Here is a 20,523-nt window from a genome sequence, read left to right on the forward strand (position 1 = left end):
CTTTAACTAATATATTTCTTACACCATTATATAAATCATAAAATTTCAATCTTTTTTTTTGTAAGTATCTGACTCGTGTAATTACATCTTATACTAAATATTTTTATCGTACTACAATGGATATACCAATTTTCAATATTTTGAGAAAAATGACACATAAATGCAAAAATAACTATTCTATACGTATATACTTATTTATAACTAAATTTCAAAATAACTCTTAATAGTGTAATATTTTCATTATTCAAACCTTTAAAATAAAACATTTAAGCAACACTATATCAACTTACAAATTAATTTTCAAATATAATGCAATAGTATAGTGACATGAATATACGAAATGAGTTCTCTCATTAGTAAATAATTTTTCAAAACATATTACATATTAAAAACTTTATTTTCGCACAATATTCAATAATATACGTTTTAGTCGAGATTTAATAAAATTTATCGGCGCCTTTGAGATCCACAGCTAAATTTTTACAACGTAATAATTCAGCTATGACTCTTTCTGATCACTCGACAAGATCTGCCTGGCTAAATTTTGAAGAAACCTACCCACAATGAATTATTTATTTTACCACCCCGAGATGAGGCTGAATTAAAGAATACAAGGTTAAAAACTTAAAATAATAAAGAATGGGATTTACCAAAATAGCTTACTCCGAGCGTTAAAGAAAAGTACTACATTACCCAACATATAAAGGGTTGGGTATATCTTGGCGTATATCTTTGCTAAGTTTTCCATTACTTTGGAAAAGAAACATCAAGGGCCATCTGGAAGTCGCATAGCTGATCACAGATGCCTCCATATATCATATGAAACGACTTTTTTTTTACATTCCTTGTACTTTCTCACTCAATGACACATAAGGATTTTGTAAGTTTACCAACGCAAATTCCAACACATCAGATGAACACAGATTTTTACAGTACAAAAAATTCAAATACTTGTCAACATCTAGCAATTTCTCTAAAATTTTATGTATTCGTTGGTTATTACTTCTCGATTGAATACTTTGAGACAAACATACTGGTGTTGTAGTTAATGCATTGCAAAGAACAGTTTCAACACTACTTTCTAGATCTGAATTTTTAAATTCGCTTGAAATTACATCATGGTATTTCTCAGAACTATGTTTTACTGCGAGGTCTAACCAGATTTTACGAGTTTGTTTCGTAGGTTTCCACACCTTAAGTCTATCCACTGAATGCGAACCAAGTGATTTACCAGTTAAAGGATCTAACAATTCGAACACCTTTTCTGAATTTGATGGTTTGTTAACACAAAGATAGGGTCCTTTGAACACATTGAAAAATTTTGAAATTTTCTTGTCTGTTGCGGAACTTAAGTTTGTTTGTTTCAAAAAAAAAACCAGATCGTTCACCTGTATTTTGTGTTTACTCTCCTGTTGTGAGTTATACCTTTCATTTCGCTTTCGGATCACTTCTTTTCTTTTAAAATCTGCCATTACCAATTTATTGTCCCAACTCTCATTATCGTTTTCGTTCGTATCATTCGTAAAAATGCCAAAATGTTCGAAAATTGGTTTTTCAGCCTGAACGTTCAAATGTAAACTGGCTGGACTCGCGCCAAGACTGCAAGATATAGAATAGTTCAGCAACACTACAACTTGTGGTATAAACTTCTCCCAAGAACCATGATCATCTTTACAAAATAGTATGAACAACCTGTTCGTCTCCCGATGGATTCTCTCCACCGCGTTCGACGCCGGATGGTAGGGCGTTGAATAAAATATTTTAACACCACATTCTTCCATTTTCTGTTTGAAATTTTTAGAGATAAAACAACTACCGTTGTCCGCCAATATAGCTGAAGGAATTCCTAAGTGCAAAAAGTACAATGTTTCCAAGCATTTAACTACGCACTTCGTAGTAGCGTTCCGGATCGGATAAAGAACAAGGTAGCGAGTAAAAACATCCAAAACTGAGAGTATAAATTTACACTTTGAAGGAGATGGCACTAGAGGTCCGATGACGTCAATCGAAATTAATCTCCTGGGGCCTTTCACCTGTATGGTTTCTAGAGGTCTAGCTGGGGGTCGAGTATCAACTTTAGTTCGTTTGCACTCGAGACAATCGTTAATATAGTTCATCACGTCTCGCCGCATAGATTTCCAATAACAGATCTCGCTGATGAAGCTTACAGTTCTTTCGCACCCGAAATGTCCACGGTTATTATGCATTTCTTCAATTACCAGATTTACTAAAGATGGTGGGATGCAAATTCTCCAACTATTGGGAAAGTGAAAGTTCTTATACAACAATATACCATTTTCTAGTTTGTAGAATTTCTCTACATTTCTATTTTGCATCTTACTGTAGGGATCGTTTGGTTTCTCTAGAAATTTGATAATTTTACTGTACTCAGGATGTTCCTTTTGTTTTTCGGTTAACTCTCCGGGTGTGAGGTTTCTAAAGAATGACGGAAGTACTTCTAAATTGTTTATGTCCAAAATTTCACTAGGAGGGGCTAAAACTATCCTGGACAATGCATCACTAGCAACATTTTCACTCCCTGAAATGTGCTTTATTTCTAGATTAAATCCCTGTAATTCGAGACTCCACCGAGCCAAACGAGAGTTCCAATGGCGAATTTTATTCAAAAACACTAACGAATTATGATCTGTGTAAACTTTCACGTGATGACCATATAATAAATGTCCCCATTTACGTACGGCTGTAACGATGGCATACGCCTCTAATTCCGTGATAGTGAAATTTCGCTGTGCACTATTCAGAGTTTTACTGTAAAAACCAAGTATGTGTTTTTCACCGTTAACTTCTTGGAATAATATACTTCCCACTGCTACCAAGGAACTGTCTGTCACTAAGCAAAAATCGTGATCTAACAGCGGATGATTTAACAGCACTTCTTCAGCTAACGATGCTTTTAACTGGGCAAAACTTTGCTCACATTCGTCAGTCCAAACCCATTTTTTATTCTTTTTCAGAAGTTCAAACAATGGATTGGCTAAATGAGCGAAATGATATACAAATTTTGAACACCACTCGAACAAACCTAACACTCGCTTAAGTTCCTTTACATTCTTCGGACGAGGCAATGTTCGAATTGTTTCTACATACGACGGATCCTTTTTCACGCCTTCAGGTGTGACTACGAAACCAAGAAATTGAAAACTCGTATTGCAAAATGAAGATTTCTTTAAATTTACAGTCATATTGGCTTCTTCTAATTTTGTAAACAATAGGTTTAAAATTTCTAACTGTTCATCAAAAGAAAATGTTGGTACAGAAATGTCATCGATGTACGTAACTAATTTATCAAACAATGCATGACCTAACACAACCAAAAGACAAGCCATTAATCCTACGCCTCCGTTTGCATATCCAAAAGGGATAGATGTAAATCTATACATTTTACCGTTCCACGAAAATGCTGTGTAATCTCTACAATTTTCAGAAATTGGAACTTGTGTATAACTTCCTACTAAATCAATATTTGATACGTATTTAGCACCCTGAAACTTTAACAACAGATCATCAATTTTATTTACCTTCAATTGTTTTATTTTTACATGCTTGTTCAAAACAGTTAAATCGACTACTACTCGCATTTTACTAGTATTTTTCTTTGGCACGCAAAAGATTGGGTGTGAATGGATTGACACACAAGATTCTATTACGCCACATTGTAACCACTCATCGATTTGCGAATCAATATGCTCTTTGAATTTATATGGTAATGTATATTGCCTTTTAACCAAAGGTTGGTCTGTGTCTACCTCAATTTCATATTCAAATTTGGTACAACGTCCGGGAATATTTTTAAAAATTTTCCTATGTTTCAGCAACAATTTGAACAATTTCTCTTTCTCAAAATCAGACAATTGAGCTTCCCTAACCTTTTCCCGTATTTCTGAAATTGACACATATTCATTTTCTATTTTACTGTCGAATGAATTACAGACTGCAGCTCTATCTAACGATTTACAATGCGATTTTTCGATTTCACAATCTATTTCTGACATTTGCTGTGAATAGTAATCAAACAAAAATTTATCTTCGTTAGCAACTTCTAAATTTAACACTTTCATTTCTTTTTCATTACTACAAGAATTACGAATTTTATTATAAGCTTGATCAGAAAGAACAACATGATTAGCCCATTCTTTTTCTAATTTTTGTTTTTCACTGACCAAATTATTTACTATGGGACACTCTACATTCACTTTTCCAATCTCAAATAAAATTTCTGATTCATCATCACTGTCGTTAGTAGCATTTATTTTAGTATCAATACCAACTTGAGATACAAAATTTACCTTTTTCTGTACATCACCTTTAGTCAGAATTTTTGTAACTTTCATGTTGTCAGCTTGACCACCTAGCATAGATACGTTAACGATTTCCCCTTCCTTTTCAACCGTAATAGAATTATCACCAAAATCTATCTTTGCCTTGGATTGTGTGAGAAAATTTCTACCCAATAAGCATTCAGTATTCAAGTCAGAGACAACTAGCACACGTACGTCAAAACTAACCTTCCCTATTTCAATACACAATATTGTTTCACCTTGCACCTGTTTCTTTTTCTTACCTGAAAAATCCACCAACAAAATATGTGGAGCTGGTCGCAAGTGAGGGTGTGATATGATTGACGCTATACGTTTCCATGTCTCTAAAGACAAAATACTAACTGAAGCTCCAGAGTCACACAAGGCTACTACTGGTTGATTTAAAATCTGTACTTTTATTTCAGCTGACCTAGCTTGACTATTAAATTTCTGTTCTTCATCACTACTTTCAGATGAATCAGTGTCCCAACTTACAACATTCACTACGTTCTTTCCAATTACAACAAGCTCGCATTGCGAATCATTTTTGAGTGCATTTTGACTTTCAGTACCAAAATTACCATTTACATTACCAACTCTACCAACCGCACTCGCGTTGGAGAGCACATTTAGTTTAAAGTTTGATCTTTGTTTTGAGGAAACATAACTCTTGGACTATAAAACGGAAATTGTGGTGCAGATTGAGTATATGTGTGCATTGGCTGTGTTCGATTCATACCTTCATCACGGTTACTATTTACAAAGTTCACCCTTTCGCTTTGGTTTGAATTCTCATACTCGTGATCATCTTCGTAATTACTATGATTACTACCTTAACCTTCATTGCGATCATTATCTCTTCTATAATTATTCTTACCTTTGTTCCAATGGAACTTTCTCTTATTCGGAGTTCCCTTCCTTCTGGGTCCGTCAAACTTACCTTTGCCTGAATTTTTGCGGTTTTCATTACCATAATTTCCCCTTTTATTAAAACTCTCATAATTCCCTTGCACTTCATTTACCTGATTGACACGTACAGTTCTACCATGAAAGTTGTTTCTATCGTTATTTCTGCTGTCATAATACAGTGCTTCAAGATTTTGTATAGCTGTTAAAAATGAACTGAAATCTAAATTTGGGAACAACGCTAATTGTCGTCGGTAAGAGATAGGGATCAACTGTTTAATCGTATTCACAATGAAAGTATCTGGTATATTAGGTGATAAACCTCGTATCTTATTGAACCTTTTGTGAACAAAATCAGTAACAGTACCATCAGTTTTTGGGTTGAACGCTTGCGATTGCAACACTGAAAGTTTACTTGCGATGACTTGTTCAGAATCAAATTGAGCTTTGAATTCTTTAGTGAAATCTTTAAATGAACGAAATGTACCTAATTTTGACTTGTACCACTCACGAGCGTTACCGGTAAAAATAAACCCTAGTACATCTAAGTATTGGGATTCAGGTACGTCTACAGCGTGCGCTGCAATCTTAAACTGCTCTAAAAACGAAGTTGGTGACTCATCATCCTCTAAACCAGAAAACTTTGGGAACATTTCAATGTCACCATGACGCAATATTCGTCGTTTAGCCCTTTTTACGTCACCCCTTTTTGATTTTCTCACTTTAATACGCTTCTTTAATTTTGTTGTCTCACTAGCTGTCGAAGAACTACAATCTGTTTGGTTGGCACTACTAGTTTCTTCCTTACTGCTGTATTTTGACTTATGGCTACTCCTATCATCACCGGATGTACTTAATCTACGCCAGTTACGTTCACTCCCCTCTCTGCTAGCATGTTCAGTCAATGAGGTTAACTTCGTTTGGGTTTCATCTACCTTAATTTCTAAACCTAACAACCTGTCACCTATCAAAGCAATATTTTGGCTCATATTGACGACGTCAATACCGGGAGGGATAGTGTTTTGTGACAAAGTGTCGACCCTACTGTGCAATATTGCAACATTTCTTTCTAACTTATGAGTCGTATCGTTTAATCCCACTAGCATTTTTTCTTTAATTTCTAAATTACCTTCAATTTTATTTACTGACTCCTCGATTGCTTCAATTTTCTCAAATGCGCGGTCCGCCTTTTCTTCACATTTACCCAAATCAACCTTAATGTCCTCAAGTTCTTGCGAATTCTGAACTGTTTTTCCCCATATTTTCTCACATTTATCGTTTACCTTCTCACATTTCTCATCTATTTCTTTCGATATTTGTTCATATCTACCTACGCATTCTTTTCTAAATATTTCTAATTGCACCTCAAGTTTATTATCAATCTGCCTTTTTGTTGCCTCTGATATTTCTACCATTTTAATTTCTAAAGACTCACGCACATTATTAGTTTGCTCGCTAACATCAGCTATTCTATTTTCTAAAGATTCGTTGATTTTTTCAATTTTGCTTTCTAAGGACTCACGTACCATATTAGTTTGTTCAATGAGTTCCTCTTTATTTGCTTTAAGTGCGTCCAGCACTAACTTAACATTACTTTCATCCATTTTTAAACAATTACGTGAAAATTCTAAATACGAGCCAGAAACTTACCTTGTACATCAATATTTCAACGCATAAATCACTACTTTTGCTTTACGGTGCAGGAGTTCTGTCCCTGTTCGGGCGCCATTTTTATGACCGGTAGGGTTCGTGTCTTGTTCGGTACGCCTGTATTGTGATTTCACTGAGTATAGTTATTTCATTCAGACACTGAGTGTTTCCATTTGTAATGAGTCTGAATGATGGAACGGAGTATAAGATTCTTTTCTGTACAGTAGTGGTTAGAGATTGTGGGAAGAATTGCACATAATCATCGATTAAGATGGGTTCGATCCAAGTCAGTCTATGCGCGTACCCACGCTCAGTGACACGCCCGATACACATCCGTACAATTTCTACACCAAATAAATATTCTTACCGTTCCAGTAGTGATTTGCGTAATAAACTGGTATGAAGCAACTGAAACATAATACATGTATGATATTGATTTACTTAAACACAAGTATTATACATACAGCATACATACTTACTTCAATGTTTTAATTCGATACCTTTGTAAGTTTTATATTTTAGAATTTTCTTTTGTCATTTACCATATTAAATACAAGCCCATGAATTTTATTGGAGAATAAAAAAATAAAAAAGGATTTTGAAAACTTGAATTTGAATTTTATACTGTAACGACGAAGCCGGCAGATTACTTAACAAAACACCAATTCACACACGCACTTGGGTTTTGGAGATTTCAGAAAAAAGGGGGGGGGTCAGTAGAGGTATTGGAGGGCAGTTCTTTGGAATCTTCTTCCCATTTTTCTTCGAAGGGATGTCCTGTTTTCCAGGTCAGTTTCAATTTTCATTATCCAGCTGTATAGTTGGCCATGTACTTACTTATGGTTCCACTGGTTAACAATCTATAAAATAAATTGATCTCTCGTTTTACCTACATTTCTTTATCATAAACACGAGTGAAATTCAACATTAGACTTATTATTTAGGTCTGAACAACGTTAGCACGAAACTGAAACGGTGTGCTCGTACTTAGTTTGAGCTAAGTTAAAGCGTTTTGTATCATTTTCGTAGAACTTCACTGTAGCTTGCGTGAATAACAAAATAACATAACTTGTGCAGTTCACTCTTACTTATATTAATACAATTTCGCAAAAGATTGTTAAATTAATATTGGATTTTTGTGCTGTGTCGTATACCTCTTCTCTTCACTACGACGTCCATTTGCACACACACGGTTTCCCGCGCTGTCCTTCTGGCGTCGGTGAGATTGCGCCAGTCATGCCAGAGAAAATATTTTAAAAAAATCTGTGAGTGTTTTTTTTTTACAACGAATATATATATTAGAAAGGATTAAATGTGTTCTTTATTAAAATAAACTAATTAAAATACTAAAAATAATAAAAGTATTTCTAGATTGTTTCCGATTCTGTGGTACTATTTCTTTGTAGCATCGCGGCCACATCACATCCCTTTTGTTCGGTGAACAGAAAGCACAAGTCACCACTCACAGGACTGCCAACTCATAGAAAAGGATAAAACTAACACAAAGTTTGCGTCGACGTATAATCCATGCAGCCTTATTCCAATTCAGCCAAGAGAAACTGGGAAAATTTAAAATGGAATGGGAGTGAGGGGGGCTACACACTCATAATACCTCATATGAACTTTCTCTTCTAATAGCTAAAGATAAAGAAAACCTCCTACTATTGATGAGGCTTTTATCAAACCTATTAACTTAAGTCTTCATCCCGTCGAAATTAAAATACCGCTAGTTTTACAGTAATTATGTGATATCTTCAAATAGATAAAAGATAATCGAAATGTGGAACAAGAGCGCCCTAGACAATATTATTTTACATGAGAAACCGTTATCACGACTCACTTATCTGCTTTCGATTTCGAGCCAAGTTGAAAATCGGCTATTATTTTCGCGTTTCTAAACAGCTGAAAACGGAAAGCCACTAGGTGACTTGTGATAACGGTACCTTACGCAAAATAATATTGTCTAGGGCGCTCTTGTTCCATATTTCAATTATCTTTTATCTATTTGAAGATATCACATAATTACTGTAAAATTAGCGGTATTTTAATTTCGCCGGGATGAAGACTCTTAAGGCAGTCAGATTTGTACTTGGGGAAGAAAGCCAGAAAAAAAAGGACAAAATATCGCTTTCAGACAATACTGTAAAACGTAGAATTAATGAAATGACCTTGGATTTAAAAGATCAGCTACTTCAAAAGATAAAAAAAAATCCATTTTTTGCCTGCAGTGTGATGATTCCACGGACATATCTCAGTGTTGTCATTTAATAGTATGCTGTCGATTCATAAATGAAAAGAGGTTAATGGAAAAAATATTGTTTTCAAAAATTTCGGAGATCATTCAAAGGTTCTGATGTTTCTTCTACTATCAGTAATTTTTTTCGTTATAAATGATGTGTCTAGGGACAGAGTTGTAGGAATATGTACTGTTGGAGCTCCAGCAATGTTAGGTTTTGCGGTCTGGATTTATAAAGCTGGTAAAGGACAGAAATCCTATAATTATTGGTTCGCACTGCTTAATTCACAGGCAAGCCTTAGCTGCAAGAACTTTACCAGAGAACTTGAAGCAGGCTATTATCATTAGCTATTGAAGTTGTTAATTCTGTAAAGTCAAGTGCTCTGACTACTCGTCTGTTTGAGACTTTGTGTGACGACCTCAGTGCTGAACCTAAAACTTTATTTTTCCATACCGAAGTTTGTTGGTTGTCGAAAGGTACTATGTTAAGTAGGCTGTACGAACTTAAGCCAGATATGAAAATATTTCTCCTAAGTATAAGAACAAATTAACTTTATATTACTTTTACTGATGGTATTGGTTTTTATTGTTTGCTATGAGCAAAGCTTTACGCAGTATATTTGGCATTTATGCCGAGTACTGCCATCTATTGTTCTTATGTGCTAAGACATAAGAACAACAGACGGCAGCACTGCTACTCATGTAACTGTTGTCAGACAATTCATAGGCTTACAAAATTATTTTCGTGACTGATTACAGCAAAAATAATACTTATTCGTTACTTGATATAAATACTAAATATATTACGTAAAGCTTTGCTCATAGTAAACAATAAAAAAACAATGCAAATTTTCATTGCCAGTGACTAGTTATTTATGATATGGTCGGAAGGCGATGGACCCGGTGTTGAAATAACATAAGAGTAACACGTCATAATGGTAGTCATTTTGAGTCATTTTAATACCTTTTTTCTGTGTACCTTGCTTACTTTCTACATTTTCGTTATTCTTCATTAAGCTATTCACCCAAATTCGAGAAAGATCGTTTAAAATGTAGCTGTTCCTCTATTTAGAGTTAAATGTTTTATGACGAGAAACTGGATCATATTTCTTAATTTCTTCGTTAAAAAAAATCTAAAACTTATATTGTAGCTAGCATTCTTCCCCAAACTTGTGTTCAACCTTAACCTGAATATTCCCTATCTTTTTGATTGAGTTAGTAGTAACCTTAAATTGAGTTGTTTCTTAGTGCCATTTTGATACGAAGAAACTATTTTTAAAATGTTAATACCATAACAGTATATCCTTTTCACCACGTAAACAGTAGATCTTTAGATAAATGTATGAACAGATGTTCATGTCAAAACAATATAAAGTTTCATTCACATTATATAATGTCCTTGGACTTTAACGGATACAAACAGCAATCACTGTAGTAGTGAGTGCCTTTTGCAATGTTTAGACAGTGGTAGGATGTCTACATCCGTTTCCTCGCCCTTCCAACCTTCCCTTTCATGCGGGAGAGACGGGAGAAAAGTGCAAGGATACGGTCAGAATGTTTTTCGTTTCATTTTATTAATAGAACCCATTTAAAGTTCCAAGTCAGTATTCATTTCATACTTTTTTTTAAAAAAAAAAAGTGCGAAAAAACAGTGTCGGAAAAGAAAATTTGTGTGACCTTCCCATGGATTTGGGATTTAAATATCATGTTTTGATCTTTTGTTTCTTTCACTTTAATGAGCTGTCAGTGTAGATATTCTATGGTGATGTTTGTGGAACAATCACGGAAATGTTTCAAGTTTTTCTTATTTTCAGAGAAATATAGTGTTTAGCAAGCATCTGTGTCATTGTTCCCTGGATTTAACACGACCAATAAGCTTGTTAAAATACTAAACAATTGTTTCTTCCTCTTCTCGTAAGGGAAACACTTACGTAAGACTTAATGTAATACCAATATTTCTCTTTCTAATGCATAAATGATATTCATTCTTTATAATCTTACTGATACCAAGCTATTACAATTAGCGTAGAAGTTATTAATTTACATTTCTTTATCAGTTTTCGCACATGAAGATCAAGGTTTATATATTAAAATATTCAAATATATTGCAAAATATTTGAAACTTTTCCTTGCCCCTTAGGATGCAAACGTGAATCAATAAAAGTGAAATGATAAGAATGTAACTCGACCCATGTGCTAACCGTGTTCAAAAATGCATTTCAAACTGTTCAGTCGTTTTCCCATGATGAAAAAATTTGGTATTTGGACGTGGAATTTTTGCATTTTGGACGCGGAATTATTCTATTATTTTTAATGTGTAACTTATGTACCGAGTTTCATCTCCCTGCTCCTGAAATGCTTTATTTTATTTTATTTTATTTTATTTTATTTTATTTATTTTTATTTTATTTTATTTTATTTTATTTTATTTTATTTTATTTATTTTTATTTTATTTTATTTTATTTTATTTATTTTTATTTTATTTTATTTTTTGCATAGATTTTAAACCAATCCCTCCGTTATGAGATGTATTGTAATCAAATTGACATGATAAAAACTACAATACATATTCCTTCTTATTTAGAAATATTAATGGGCCAGCCTCCCTTTCCAAATTTACTTGTTTATTCACCTATTGTGTTTTTCAAATGTAAAGCATCACGGGCAGTAGCCAATGCGGTGCGATATTCCGCGCGGTGTTGCCGGATTTCGGACTCCCCTTTCCCTTCTCGCTCTTCCTCTAGTTGAGATTATTACACATACATTGGCAACATTATTCACAATGTAAATACTATTCCAGCAAACTCAAAGATTTTGGCTGTGTATCCTAGAAGTATATATAGCAACTGAATAACCTACCTATTAACTTATTCCAGTGGAACTGCTAAACGTTCGTCTTCAACACTATTTTCACTATCGTCTATGTCAATTAATATTTCGCCATTGTCTGAATCTGACTCTTGTAAATTTTTTATTATGAGTTCCAAAAATTGTTCCTATAATAACATACTCTTATACTTATACTTGATGTAGGTCTCACAACAACAATCCATCTGATTCGTAAGCAACACGATATGGTCGAGTTTGTTTTGGGTTACAATAATTTATGACACCACTCAGACGCCTGGTGCTTTTGCATCCCTGCTAGAGGAGTAAAGAAGGAGTACGTAATTGGCCACACATACGTAAGGTATTGAAACGAAGAAAAAAAATCATACTGCGTTTCTTCTGTCGAATAAGGAAGAATCTTGCATGAAGGCAATTTCAAAACAATATTACGAATGTCCCATACCTTCTGTTCTTCCACATGAGCTCCCGCCGGGAATCGAATATATATATATATGAATCAAATTGCAGAGGCTTGTTATTTAATTCGATCGCTTACTATTCTCAAGGGTGTAGAAACGGGGGAAAAGAGGGCCTTGACTTTTCAAACTATTTCCACCCCCGAAATGAGGTTCATCTAGTATATGTTTAGTAAACTTATTTAATAATTAATGCAAATTAGGAACGTTTATAATAAAATAAGATTTTTAAAAAAAGAAAAAAGAAAACATCAATACAGTTTCTGTACCTAATTACAAGGACGCTGATTTCTCTGTAAATTGGGGGGGGTGCATTCAGATGCAGAAAGCATATATGATGATTTTAAGACAAATTGCATTCAAATTATGCCTAATATTGCACATTTACAAATAAAATGAGGGGCCCTCGCCCCCTCAGTCCCCCCAGGATCTCTCACTACTATATTATTGCATAATAATATCTGAGTTGGTATTTTTTCGAGTTTTTTCCTTTTAGTATTTTAACCTACATAAACACAAAGTCGGATAAACAGACTGCTAGAAACAGCATTTGTTTTCTTATGAATAGCTTATTGATTTATCTCTTACAATCTGCTTTTCAACTTCAGTACTGTCAAGATCCGTCTTTTGTTAAGGTAGCATCGAGAAAACATATGTGTATAGTATACATGGTGAGTTAGAATGCTTTCATATTCTGAAAGAGGTCATTTGTTCTGTTTTTAATGTGTGAAAAGCTTTCCTCCCCCTGAAAGTAATGTTCCCCTAGAACAACCTGTTGGTTACACCCCTGATTATCCTTTAATAAAAGTTGAGTTCCATTTCCAAATCGAAGAAAAATCCACTGGAAATTAGACGGGACTCAACGCTCGTTTTACTAATTGTTTTATATGATCCTTTAATAAAAGTTGAGTTCCATTTCCAAATCGAAGAAAAATCCACTGGAAATTAGACGGGACTCAACGCTCGTTTTACTAATTGTTTTATATGGAAACCTTTCAAAGCGTGTATCATGACAACCAGTTGTCATAAAAAGATGCAGTTTTCACGTATGTGTTCGTAATTCTTTTCTCTACTTCGTAAAGTGAGCAGTTAATGTGCTAATACAATATTTCTAATAAGCGCCTCTGCTATTGTCAAGATTCGCAGTAACGCGAGAAGTCAGCGTGCAGAACTGCTTGTCGCGAATTGTCAACACCGCTCAAAGCCAATTGGACGCCGCGTAAAGCCAACTCAAGGCCATGCCGCTTCTCATCTGAAATCTGCTTTAATTCCCATTTCGCCTAATAGTTTATCAGCTGCCATTCACAGATAAAAATAACATTGATCATTTTAAGTAAATGCGAATTCGCATTTGGCCTAATTCCCTTTCGCCTATCAATCTTACCAAGAAGAAAATATCCTTTATATGAAAGTTCTGGCACTGTTCTCATATTCATACATAAATTATGTACACGTAGAGGTCTTGTTGACAAAGCAGTGATTAATTACTTCATGTATACACACGTTTTATTTCAAATAACTATAACATAAGATATTTTAAATACACAAGAAATCACGAACATCAAAACAATCACTGCAAATAAATTAACAATTGCCACAATGAAGAACTAAGTCCCGTCTCAAAGTGAATACACGTAAGTAAAGAGTACAAAAAATCTGTTATACATCACAGTCTTTCAGCAACAAACATAGCCGTAGACAGCCTTTGTCATGATCACACTGGAACATCACAAACTTTAAAAAAAGAATAGGATTTATTTCCGTCTAATAAATGAATAAATATAAAGAATAAAAGCCTAAAATAATACGGTTGGATCCTCCGTCCGTCATCCATTAGTAGAAAGTCCCTTCCATCGATAATTTCTGTCAGCTTTCTTCCCGGAATTAACTCTTCGTTTGTATGCGCGATCAACTTCTACTCCTAATTCTGTAATGGTCGTGACTAATTAGTCCTCGTAATCAATTGCCATCAGAACACTGCTAATTCCGTATTAATTTATTTCCGCAACGACACACACAATATACTCTTTTGCACTAATTTCTTTATTCAGTCCTTCTCCCTCCCTCTCTCTCTCTCTTTTTTTTTTTTTGTTTTTTTTTTTTTTTTGTTTTTACTGGTATTGAGTTCAGTATTTGTTCATCGTCTGCAAAGCAAACAGATAACTCAATATGTCTGTATATGGCAAAAAGCCTAATACACTGCAGGAAGGCAGTGTTTCCTTTTTTTAAATCCTTAAAGTGTTCATTTTAGCATTGAATCTGCTTGTTCAATTAGTAATAAAACTGCTAACAATTGCAGAAAAAAGTCTTGTAATGCTGAAGAAAAGATAATCGAAAACATATTTTTAAAAAAGTAACTTACAAGTGATAATGCATTTAATTAATATATGTAACACAAAATACAAGTTAAAATTCGGAGGATAGCTCAGTAGAACATAAAGCATACTATGAGATAAAGAGTACTAGGAATTCTGAATATATTGGTTTTAAGTAAGATTTGAAGCTTTCCTGGCGGCGTATATTATAAAGTTCTTCTCGGGCAATCAGCCAGGTGAAAACTGGTGGATAGGCCAACGTTTCGAGAGCTGTCATCGTTCTCGTCATCAGGGCAATTATGTAGAGATCAGCGGATATAAGTAATATATACTCTGGGCTGGAGAAAATGCTGGTTCCTGATTGGCTGAAAATGCTGGTTCCTGATTGGCTGGTTCAATCTGAAAAACTGGAGCTGTGATTGGCTGGCTAAGTTCCGTAGTCCGTGCTATCGATTGACTGAGGGTTATCTGAATGTTTGTGTGCCGTTTTCTTTGCTGTGGTACTGATGACCGGGTTCCACAGGGGGCTGAGTTGAAATCCAGTGTCTCTATTAACGTTGTTCGGTTCATGAACTATGGCGAGAGATTCGGCTACTATCCTGGTCCAGTAACTGGTGCTCTTGGTAATGATGGATGTATCCTTAAATAAAACTTTATGGCCTTCTGATAAATCAGGAACCAGCATTTTCTCCAGCCCAGAGTATATATTACTTATATCCGCTGATCTCTACATAATTGCCCTGATGACGAGAACGATGACAGCTCTCGAAACGTTGGCCTATCCACCAGTTTTCACCTGGCTGATTGCCCGAGAAGAACTTTATAATATTGGTTTTAGTTCAAGAATGCCTCCTCTGACCATGTTATACCAAATAATGTCTTTATGTTACTATGTTATGTTTCTGAGCTAAACATAACAGCAGATCGAGCTGTACTTTGAAATTTTACTGCTGGTTTGCAGCATCGTCAGACGTTCTATATCAGGTAGAATAGACTCCCGGGGTTAATTCAAGAAAAGGATCAGGAACTGGGTCAGAAAATACAGATAACCAAATGATCTTCTAAATGACGTCTCTGGACCGAGTTTTATGCATGTAAAAGAAAATCATGGGTGTCTATCGGTGCTTCTGTTGACTTTTTCAAATAATTTGTGTGGAAGCCTTTACGAAGCGTCAATTTAGAGAAGTAGGGAAGTCTACACATTACAGGAACATTGTTCAATCATGGAAGTATTCCGTGCAATCCAACAGAAGTAATGCAATACAATTCAAATACTCAATTAGTATTTTATGGATTGGTTTGAAATTTAACGTTCTTCTCACCAAGTATGAGATGTGGATCTAAAACTTAATGTGGTATCTGAACCACATGAGTTTACACCGAGAGTCGATCTCAGGTCTCCTCTGCTGAAGGTGAATGTGCTTACCATATATTAAATATTAGTAGTACCACTATATTAATATTAAAACAAAATAATAATTATAACAGTTTTCAAAAAGTTTAGGAATGAACATGTTCATACTGACGCATACAAGAATTGAGGAGCTTATTTTCAAAAGAGAACATTTCCATTTCCAGTTCTTGCTAAACTGATCTTTAACTGTTTTTGATCTCATGGAATAAGCTCTACCAGATTACCTGATAGGGAATTTGTAAATGGGAATGGTAGAATCACAATTTAGAGTTGTCTATAAACAATGGAATATATCCAACTCATTCATTCTTTTGTACTGTAAAATTAGCAATTGTGGAACATTGGAATACCAAAGAACAGTGTATTCCGTTAAAGGTCAATTAAGAAAAAGAGGTGGAAATGTTCTCTTTTGCAAATAAGCTCCTCAATTGGCATCATTTTTAATTGTAAATACACACGATACTGGAATTGATGCCTTTACGCGTACTTATTTATGTAATTGATTTAAACACCTTTTCAAAAACAAAACATTCTCATATTTTAAAGCATCAGTATCATTAGAACTGAAAACTTAATCTAACCTCAACTTCGAAAAAGAATAAGTAATTAAAACACATCGAGTAAATCCGATCTTATTTCAAATAAATTAAAATCTACTTCTAAATTATATTCATACATAAATGCCAACCAAAAATTTAACCTAGTATTAATAATTCCATGTGACTAACGGTGGACCATGGATAACTTTTGTCTTTGTTTCGTTTTCAATGCATGAGTTGCTCATAGCTTCAAATATTTCGAGCTAGATACAAGATCGTCAATAAGTTGGTCGCAATCAACGTACTGTATATGATCTTTCTACGTATGAAAGAAGAAACTTTTTTTTTAAACAAATCTTGTCCAAGCGAAGAACGCAAACGATTTTTTGATTACCTTCATAATTTAGAAAATTTATTCATAAGATATGTACAAAAAGTACACGAAAGAGTTAAAGCATACTTATAGCATACTTATATGCTTTATACAACGAAGGAATAGACCATCTAGATTTAATTCGTGAAACAGCTGCAAGCTAGACACATTTTACTCTGTTTTCCAGCTTTGCATTTCCATCCCTTTCTCATTCTTATTACATTCTTCGTTTTCCTCTTTTTCCTTTATATGATCATATTGCTCGCTGTCAGCTTCATTATCTATAATATCCTGCTTTTTACATATTAATTGATAATTATAATTCCTATAATGAAGAGCAAATTGAAGCAATTCCTCTCGAATTTGTTCTCTCTCCTCTTTACAATAATAAAATTAGCCAGAGTATCTTGAGAGCACAATTAGGTACGTCTTCTAGCGAGCTGATCCCTTGGCAACTGGGAGGATATAGCCAAGCAATATTCTTTAGCAGTTTAGCAGTACTGATGTGATAAATCGATAATTTAAATGCTGGATTGTCGTATTAAAATAACATTACAAATGTTTCACCTCAAAAAAGCACTTTTGATGGGAAATTGAAATTTTTTGCCTCGTCGGGACCCGATAGTCAAAGGCAACTTTATGTGTTGGCAACGAGTCTGCCCTGCAACTGTGGCGCAAAGTTACGCAATGTTCGTGTATGGAACATTTTGATGTCGAGAGACGTGAAGAAGAAAATGTTCTGTTTTGAAAACTATTTTTAATTGTAATTTTATTTACAGCATATTAATATTATTATGTATATAGATAGAAGTATTTATCATGCTAGTCTGCTCTCTGAAGTTTAATGAGACCATCTTTACCTAAAATTTGGGGAGTTCATCTGTATTTGAAGGGTATTAGGTTGGGCCAGTCCACTCCTGATATTTACATAACAAACTGAATAATATCATTATTAATATATTAAAACTTTTAAAACTATTCGTACAGTATGCTATCCAACCTATAGAATTGGTTTGTTAGGCTGTTGAAATTTAGCGTCCTTTTTAGCACCCAGAATATATGAGACGTGAGCTTACATTTTAAGAATCCGGACAGCCGCAATGCTATTCTACGGAGAATCGAACCCGGAACTACGCGCTATCTACTCGATCAGTGGAAAGAGTGTAACCTGTAGAATATTCCACACGTGTAATAACTTGATTGTATTATGTAAAGAATGTGTGTGTGAAGTGATAAATGTGCGCATTTTGTGCACAATCCATGAGTTTTTATGCTTCGTGTTGATTTACTGTTGCGTATCCTGATCAATCTCACATACCGTAGATAGAGGTTATGATACAGAGAACATATGTTCTTCATAATCGTAAACCACGCTGTAATTTATTAGTACATCGCTTTACTAATATATTCATAAGAATACGTGTTTAATTCATTCAGATTTATTGAAAATTTAACACAGTACATTTTGATTGTATACAATTAACATATTTCTCCCTCGAAACACTTCTGAGCATATACTTTCCAATAACTTTCTTCATTTACTAATTATTATATTTATATTTTAGTTACTGTTTTATCGCTGCCTATTTTTTTTCACCGCTGCGCTTTTTCTCGATATCTCTGTATTTTATCATTGTCAAACAGCGTGACAACTTGCTACGTGCTAGCACAAGTGAAAGAATTCTTTGAGATCAGACATTAATATAAATATATATTATTATACTGATTTCGTTTTCGTTCCTTTTCTCTGTCTTTTTAAACTACATGGCTGAAAAGGCACAGGTTCAATAGGGCTGTGTAATATCTGGAATTTAATATATATAAAAAAGTGAATATCGAGACTCGATTCATACATATCGAAATATTGGTATAGCCTATCAAACAGAAACCTTCTATCACATCGATATTTGAAAATATCGATCAATCTCTATATACAGGGTGTTTCAGAACAACACCGACAACGTTTGGGAGGTGATTCCTGACACCAAGATAAGACAAAAAGTATAGACCAACCTGTGTGCACAAATGCTTCCTTGCCAAATATATATCAAAGGTCTTTGACTCCATTGTCACAAATTACTTCTAAGTAAGTTATCGAACATTGGCCTAGTACTATATTATATTAGATTGTTTGAAAGTTACTTATCAAATAATAAAACTTTTAAAGTAAAAATAGGCAATGTAACTTCAAATCAAGGTTAAATAGGGAAGGAAATACCTCAAGGGTCTCCCCTGGATCCGCTTCTTTTTTCTCTATTTATCAATGATTTACCCAAAAATGTCAAGTACTCAAAAATACTGTTGTATGCAGATGACATAAAGCTCTTTAGAGTAGTTAATAGTAAGTATGATAATTATCTCCTGCAGAAAAATTTATATGCAGTTAGTCATTGGTGCGAAAATAATTTAATAACGATTAACTCTGAAAAATCTAAATATAAGACATTCACTAATAAAACTCAATATTTTGTCAGCAAATATAAGAATGAACAAAGTAGAACAAATTAAAGATCTCGGTATTATATATGACAGCCAACTGAACTTTGGTAATCATATAAATGATATAGTGCAATCAACGAGAAAAACAATAGGTTTTACATTTAATCAATGCCTTGATTTTATAAATGGTTGTTCTTATGTGTACTTATATGAGACACTTGTTGGATCTAAACTTCAATTTGGCTGTCGTTCGGAACAGTTTATTTAATATACTTGTTAACAAAATCGAAGTTGTACAGAAATGTTTTATACAACTATTATGTTATAAAGTGAAAAAGAACTACTATTCGCATGAGTGCAAATATTGATTAACTTTTTGGGGACTTCTGTCTCTATCAGAAAAAAGGGAATTTATTGATAAATACTTTATTCAAATAGTATTGGATAGCAAATATAGTAGCGATTACTGTTTGAAAAATAAAGGATTAAGAGTGCCAATTTATAGTGTAAGCAGTCAATCGATATTGGTAGCACTAAACTCAAAATGCGAAATGTCTTATAACAATTTAAAATGAACAAATGTTGGGAGAAACAATGGAGCATTTTTTTTTTACAAAAATTAAACTATTTTAACTTTATAACAAAGAACTTGATATTATTATTAAGTATCTTCAGTTATAATCTTTAATTCAAAGAACCAATCTTTTATGACAATATGACAATAAGTGACCAAGATCTTTTGCATGCCGAATATGCAATTTTAAGCAAGGTTGACTCATCCTTTAAATGATAATTAAATGAAGCTTTAATTTCCATAGCCTGTAAATGGTATATTATGATATTGACTGTTTCTATTTTAATCTAGTTTTATAATCAGCTTGAATCTAGTAATTTGAATATATTAACCTTCTCATAAGGGCCTCAACCTGCTAATATTCTCATTCTATACTACAAATTTTCTGGTCTGTTCTAAATGATTGTATAATGGTTTTAACAGTGTTGCATTTTTTGTCAATGAGCTGTGCA

General features: G+C 33.9%; 1 protein-coding gene across 1 annotated transcript in view; it reads left to right on the forward strand.

Annotated features, from left to right (window-relative positions):
- Positions 1-20,523, forward strand: part of LOC145695090 (CLIP domain-containing serine protease HP8-like) — an 86,011-nt gene that overhangs the window by 39,622 nt on the left and 25,866 nt on the right. The gene's annotated exons all lie outside the window — the stretch shown is intronic.

This window comes from Thermobia domestica, chromosome 9 (assembly GCF_964235325.1).
Source record: "Thermobia domestica chromosome 9, izTheDome1.hap1.1, whole genome shotgun sequence".
Taxonomy (NCBI): Eukaryota; Metazoa; Arthropoda; class Insecta; order Zygentoma; family Lepismatidae; genus Thermobia; species Thermobia domestica.